The sequence below is a fragment of the Tamandua tetradactyla genome, chromosome 8 (assembly GCF_023851605.1).
Source record: "Tamandua tetradactyla isolate mTamTet1 chromosome 8, mTamTet1.pri, whole genome shotgun sequence".
Classification (NCBI taxonomy): Eukaryota; Metazoa; Chordata; class Mammalia; order Pilosa; family Myrmecophagidae; genus Tamandua; species Tamandua tetradactyla.
This window is the reverse complement of record NC_135334.1, coordinates 119,610,254-119,616,617: the sequence shown is the minus strand read 5'-3', so window position 1 is coordinate 119,616,617 and position 6,364 is coordinate 119,610,254. Positions and strand designations below refer to the sequence as shown.

Genomic DNA, 6,364 nt, shown 5'->3' with positions numbered 1-6,364 from the left:
CTACATGATGATGTGCTTCACTGACATTAACTATGTCATAAAGATGGTTGAAGCAGTTTAGTGCAATGGAAAGAACATAAGCCACAGACTTAAGCAGACTAGGAAAAGAATCCACCCTGTCACTTACTACATGTGCATCTTTATATAAGTTATCGGATATCTCTGAGGCTCTAATAATTTTAAAATTAGAAATAGTCATACCTATCTGTTGGAATTGTAATGAATATGAGTCAAGATGACACAGGTAAAATACCTGCTTTAGGTCCAGATGCAGAGTAGTAAGTGCTACATAAACTGTAGCTAATGCTATTTTTCTTATAGCTCTAAACTAGAGCTAATGTTTATTGAATACCAGCTATTCACATTTATATTTTAGTTCATTTAAGGCTTACCTATGTGGTTTTTATTACAATACCTATTTACAGATATGGCAATTGAGACCTAAAGGGAGTGGCAGAAGGCTGGTGAGGGAGAATGTGAACCCAAATATCTACCTCAACTACACAGTGAGCCCCTATACACAGTGACTTTAAAACAAACAAACAAACAAAACTTTTATTTTCATACTCATGAATCTGCAGGTCAACTCATTCAGCTGATCTAGGCTGTTCTCAGTCAGGCAGTTAGGTTCAGGCTGCAGATTGTAGGTCTGCTCCCATATCTTACTCTGGATCCCAGGCTAAAGGAACAGTAGCTCTGGGGAATGTCCTTGTGATGGATAATCAAACAAGGGGATAGGTCCAGCACAAGCATATTTTAAGACACTGCTCCCAACAAATCTGGTAACATCCCAAAGCAGGTCATATGGCTAAGCCCAAAATCAGTGTGGAGAGGAAATATACTCCTCATACAATGAGTAGAATGGGTAACAAGTATTTGCTGAGCACTGGTTTGAACTATCACAGCAGGACTCCCCAACTCCAAAACCTGAGCTCTTACAGTTTCCTGCAGTGCTTCTCAGTGGCTCTGGGACAGAATCTCTCTAACCAAAAAATTATTATTTCACATTAATCTGCATGGGATTTTAAGCTGTTCTTTTCACTTATAGTCTATAATCACCTCTTTTGGCACTAACAAGCAGCTGAGAGAGCCCAGCGGGGGGGAATGCAAAGTTGATTGCCCGTGATTCCATGATCATCCCAGAGGCCAGGCACTGCAGTCCCAATGAACAACCTGCTTGGTCTACAATTTGCCATGATTCACTCTGTTAAAACTTTATTGGGTTCATAATGGAAACTCAATTAATAGTGAGAAAGATATTAGCAAGTGTCACCAATTACTTTTTTTAAAATATCTTTTAAAATCAAAAGCTGTCCAAGTTCAGTAGGGGCCATGCCCTTTCACAGGACGTATTTAGTCTGTTTGCTCCCCCGCTCCCATTAGGCTCGATTAGCATAGTCCCACAACTCTGTTACTAATTATCAGCCTCTCTCTTCTTCCCAAAGCAGAGCAGGTACCCCCAAAGGAACTAACTGAAAACACAAATCAGGGTGTTTGGCAGGATTTTCCATTGTCAGCAGATTTTTTAAACGTGGTCCCTTCTCCCTCCGACCATGAATAAAAACTTTTCTGATTTTCCTTCTTCTTTCTCACAGTGGTCCTGATTTAGAAAGCACAGACACAGAAATGAGCCCCAAATCTAGCCTGAATTACCACCTAAAGTGATACATGAGGATGAGTTCAAAGCCAACAAGCAGCTGCCCTGTAAAAGGCATAAGCATCCTGCCTTCCAAGGTGTCCTGGAACCCAGCTGTCCCACTGGACTTCCCATATGTAGCTCACACTTGGAACATGTCTAGCTTACAGTAGCAGCTGGGCTGCATAGACCCCAAAGTTAAAGGTCAAAGAATGACTAATTTACCCAGAATAATTGGCTTACCAATCTGTGATCTTCAGAAAAGAAATAAAAACCCTACTATCTCAATGCTCAATTCAGAAAAGTCTCATGATGGTGAGTTGTCACACTGCTCTTTACATGGGTGTTTCCAAACCTTTTAAGCTGAAGTCCAGATGGGCAGGGGATGACCCTCTGTATTAAATACATACTTTTGAAGGTTGAGGAAGTCCTTGTTTTCAGAAAAGAGAAGATACATATACTTTAGAGTTTCTGCAAGAAAGTAACTTTCCATCTTATCTACTGGGAGTGGATCCTCAACATTGCTGATGGAAGAATAGCCACCTGAACGGATGAGAGAATATCTGTTGAAGCCCTGCAGGATCTTCCAGCCCCAATCCTGGTATTTCTTGTTCCCACTGAGCCGGTACAGATAGAACAGGCTCTCCACAGTCTCTGGTCGCAGAAGATTGAAATCATCTTCAGGCAAGATCTTTATGTCCTCACCTATTAAGGGAGAGTTCAGATTGAAGTACACAGCTTCTGGGCTCAGCCCAGACTTAAAGTGAGAATACATCTGGTAACAGGTCTCCATAAGGGCCTCAGCTAGCTCCATATGATCAATGGTCAGTCCATGGTATACACCTAGAGCCAGAGTCCCAGGCAGAAAGCACACCAAATGATCCATCTTGGGTGTGAATCTGTCATCGATAATTTCCCCCACAAAAGTCAGGTTGCTAGGCTTGGACTGCCGAAGCAGGTGCTTTTTCATTCCTTCTATGGCTTCTATATAGTCTCCTAGCAACTGAGTGTCTTTCTTTCCTCCTTGAATCCACTGCTTTAGCAGATACTCGTAGTAGCTGTCAGTTTGGCCTCCAAGACTGAAGTTATCCTGTAAAGAGAACTGGCCACTTTGGGTACTGATTACTTTGGGCACCAACCCATCCTTCTTCCCAGGTAGGAAATGGATTTGCTGGGTCACTTTCTCCACTGCCTTCTGAAATGTCTTATTTCCAGTGAGACGAGAGAGCTCTCGGAACTCCAACTGAATGCTTGCTACTTCTGACACTACACTGAGGTGTGAGAAGGACTCACCGGTGCCAAGGTTTACAGTGGAGTATGGAATATTGGAAGGACTTCTGAATGCAGGCAGCAGCCGTTTTCCAAGACCTGCAGCCTTCTCTAAAAAGAGGCTATCTCCAGATAAGTGGTAGGCACTCAAAAGTCCACCCAGGACGCGGATCGTGCATTCAAAGACATTTACCTTCACTGTTCTTTGAAAGTGCAATTTCTTTGATACCCATTCCCTGGCTTCTTCAAATTCCTTTTGTAGACCCATAATCCACATGGTGTCCAAAGCATCGATCAGAGTCAGGCCAAGGCCAATGTCGTCACTGAAGGATTTGGACTGGGGATGCAGCAGATCATGGCCCCAGGCGAACGCCCTGTATCCGTGCCAGGCGTGCCGAAAGGCCTCTACCACAGCTCTCTGGCGCTTACTGGGAGGACCTGGAGCTTTCCGAAGTTCGGATTTCACTAAGGGAGGCTTGGCGGGGACCCTGGCTATACTGGAGAGGAGTCTGGCGCCTTGCTGGGGCTGAGTTCCTGCTCCCTTCCCGTCGAGGGTCTTTCTCAGGTTCTCCTCCTTGTGACCTGGGCTGCATGCTGACTCCTCCTTCTTGGCATCCCCCTGCACCGGGTCCCCTGGGTCTTCACGGGGCGCTCTGCTCTGCACGCGGGGCGGCCTCCCGCCGAGATGCTCTGCAGGCCCCTGAGGCAAACTCTCGGGGCGGCCTCCCGGCTCCTCAGCTGCGGTCTGGGGAGCCGTCTGCGCACGTGCCTGTGCGGGGCTCCATCCCGAGACCCGAGGCTCCGTCTTGTGCGCCCCCAAAATCGTTCCAGAGAAAGCTTCCCCCCCAGTCAGAAAGGCGACGAGGAAGAGAACTCCGCCCCGCTGGGACAGCGACGGGAACATCGCGTTCCCTCACCGCGAGCGCGGCGTCGGCTTCTGCTCCCGCCGAGGGCCGCCCACCAAGTGCGGCCCAGAGTCGGGCCGGGGCTCCAGTCCCCGCGAGCGGCAGGCGGGGCGCGGAGGGGCGGGGCGGGGTGGGAGGCGGAGGGGCGGGTCGCGGCGGGGCGGGTCGGGTCGTGGACGGGCGGGGCGGGGCGCGGAGGGGCGGGTCGGGGCGGGTCGTGGACGGGCGGGGCGGGGCGCGGAGGGACGGGGCGAGGAGGGGCGGGGCGGGGCGGGGCGGGTCGTGGACGGGCGGGGCGGGGCGCGGAGGGACGGGGCGAGGTGGGGCGTGGCGGGGCACTGAGGGGCGGGGCGTGGAGGGGCGGGGTGGGCGGCGGAGGGGCGGGGCGGGGCGGGATGAGAGGTGGGGCGGGGCGGGGCGCGGAGGGGCGGGGCGTGGAGGGGCGGGGTGGGCGGCGGAGGGGCGGGGCGGGGCGGGATGAGAGGTGGGGCGGGGCGGGGCGCGGAGGGGCGGGGCGTGGAGGGGCGGGGCGGGCGGCGGAGGGGCGGGGCGGGGCGGGATGAGAGGTGGGGCGGGGCGGGGCGTGGAGGGGCGGGGTGGGCGGCGGAGGGGCGGGTCGGGGCGGGGTGGGAGGCGGGTCGCGGCGGGGCGGGGCGGCAAGCGGGGCGGTACGGGGCGCGGAGGGGCGGGGCGGGAGGCGGGGACGCGGGTCGGGTCGCGGCGGGGCGGGGCGGGTCGCGGCGGGGCGGGTCGTGGACGGGCGGGGCGGGGCGGGTCGCGGCGGGGCGGGGCGGGTCGTGGACGGGCGGGGCGGGGCGGGTCGCGGCGGGGCGGGGCGGGTCGTGGACGGGCGGGGCGGGTCGCGGCGGGGCGGGGCGGGGCGCGGAGGGGAGGGGCACTGGGGGGCGGGGCGGGGAAATCCGCGCGCAGCTTCCCCGCTGGGCACCGCCGCCGGAGCCCCACGTTGCTCCCCGCGGCCCCCACTGCGCCTGCGCCGCCAACCGGCCCTGGGACAGTATTTAAATCGCAGGCAAAGTAAGTTCCTTTTCTCCTCCCCACCGGGCACGTCTTGTCCTAGGGTTTAATAGCACCGGCTGATACTGCCCGTTCTGAGAATGATTTTACGTGGGCTACTGAGAAATCGCACCTCGTCAGGACGCAGCGGGCTTATGACGTTTTAAGGACCTGCAGGGCTGTAGTTCTCAGACTTCGGCATGCAAGAGGATTGCCTGAAAAATTATTAAACGCGGACCCTTGGACCCAGCCGCGGAGATTCAGATTCCGTAGGTCTGGTGTAAAGACCAGAATTTGCATTTCTAACCAGTTCTCAGGTGATGCTTAGCCACACCTTGAGAAACTCTGCTCGGTGGCAGGCAGGTCAGAGGGGAGCAGGGATGGGGAGCCCAAGATGAGAAGGCTTGGGTCAGTCCTCCACCTCCTTCACGGAAAACGGGAACTCTTTTGGCATTTCAAATATCTGGTTTCACCATGGGATTTCATTTGGGTAAAGTTTTTTGCATAAAAATGATTTGCAACCCACTTCTCAGCATTTGGGTCTGTGCAAAGGATGGAGAAATGGTAAATTACCTCAAGAAAATCCGAGGCAAGAAGGCACCCATTCGTTCAACAAAAAACGGAAAGATGACTATATTAGCCAGTGTTCTCCAAAGAGACAAACACAATAGAGTAGATGTGGGTGGAGATATGTAGATGTTGATACAGCAGATGAAGATATAGATTAAGAGATTTATTTTAAGGAATTGCTTGAGTAATTGTGAGGGTTGACAAATGCGAAATTTGTAGGGCAGTCTGGCAGGCTGGAAACTCAGGCAAGATTTCTTCCTCTCAGGAAAACCTGTTTTTGCCCTTAAAGCCTTCAACAGACTTGTGAGACACACCCAATCTCCTTTACTTAAAGTCCACTGATTGTAGATGTTAACCACAACTACAGTATACCTTCAGGCGTCTAGTGTTTGACCAGACAAATGGGTCCTATAACCTCACCAAGCTGACATGTAAAATTAACAAAACGTTACTAAATGCTAAGGCCTTGTCCTTGTTGCTGGGGTGAAAAGACAAATAAACCAGAGCCCTTTTCAGGAGGACTCACATCTAGTGTAACAAGGAGAACGTGCAAAACAAATGAGTGCAACTAGTATTATATGGTTGTTATGGCGGAGGCCTATTTATAAGGAGCGAAAATAGTTCATATATGGCTGACAAAACCACCCTTCCATCACCCATTGCAGAGAAGACTCTATTAAGTGATCTCAGAATTCCTCCCAGGGGGTCCCAGAAGTGACCCCAGAATCTTTCTCAAAACATGACTCTAACGCTAAACTGCAAGCGATTGATTGACATAAGCATTCAAACTGAAATCAATGTGCTATCATCAGTTCATGTTCTAGTGGGAATATTCTCACTATTCTATTTTTATAGGTTAGGAAGTAATTCATAGAGGAAATATTTCTAGACTAGATATCACATATATCACTATGTGATATACGGGTGTTGAGATAGGTGGAGAGATATTGATAGTATTCTAGTAGATAGA

The 6,364-nt window shown here is 51.7% G+C and overlaps 1 pseudogene; it reads right to left on the bottom strand.

The window, feature by feature from the left end:
• Positions 1-356: 356 nt before the first annotated feature.
• On the bottom strand, positions 357-3,838 carry LOC143643766 (endoplasmic reticulum mannosyl-oligosaccharide 1,2-alpha-mannosidase pseudogene; annotated as a pseudogene).
• Between the last annotated feature and the right edge of the window lie 2,526 nt (positions 3,839-6,364).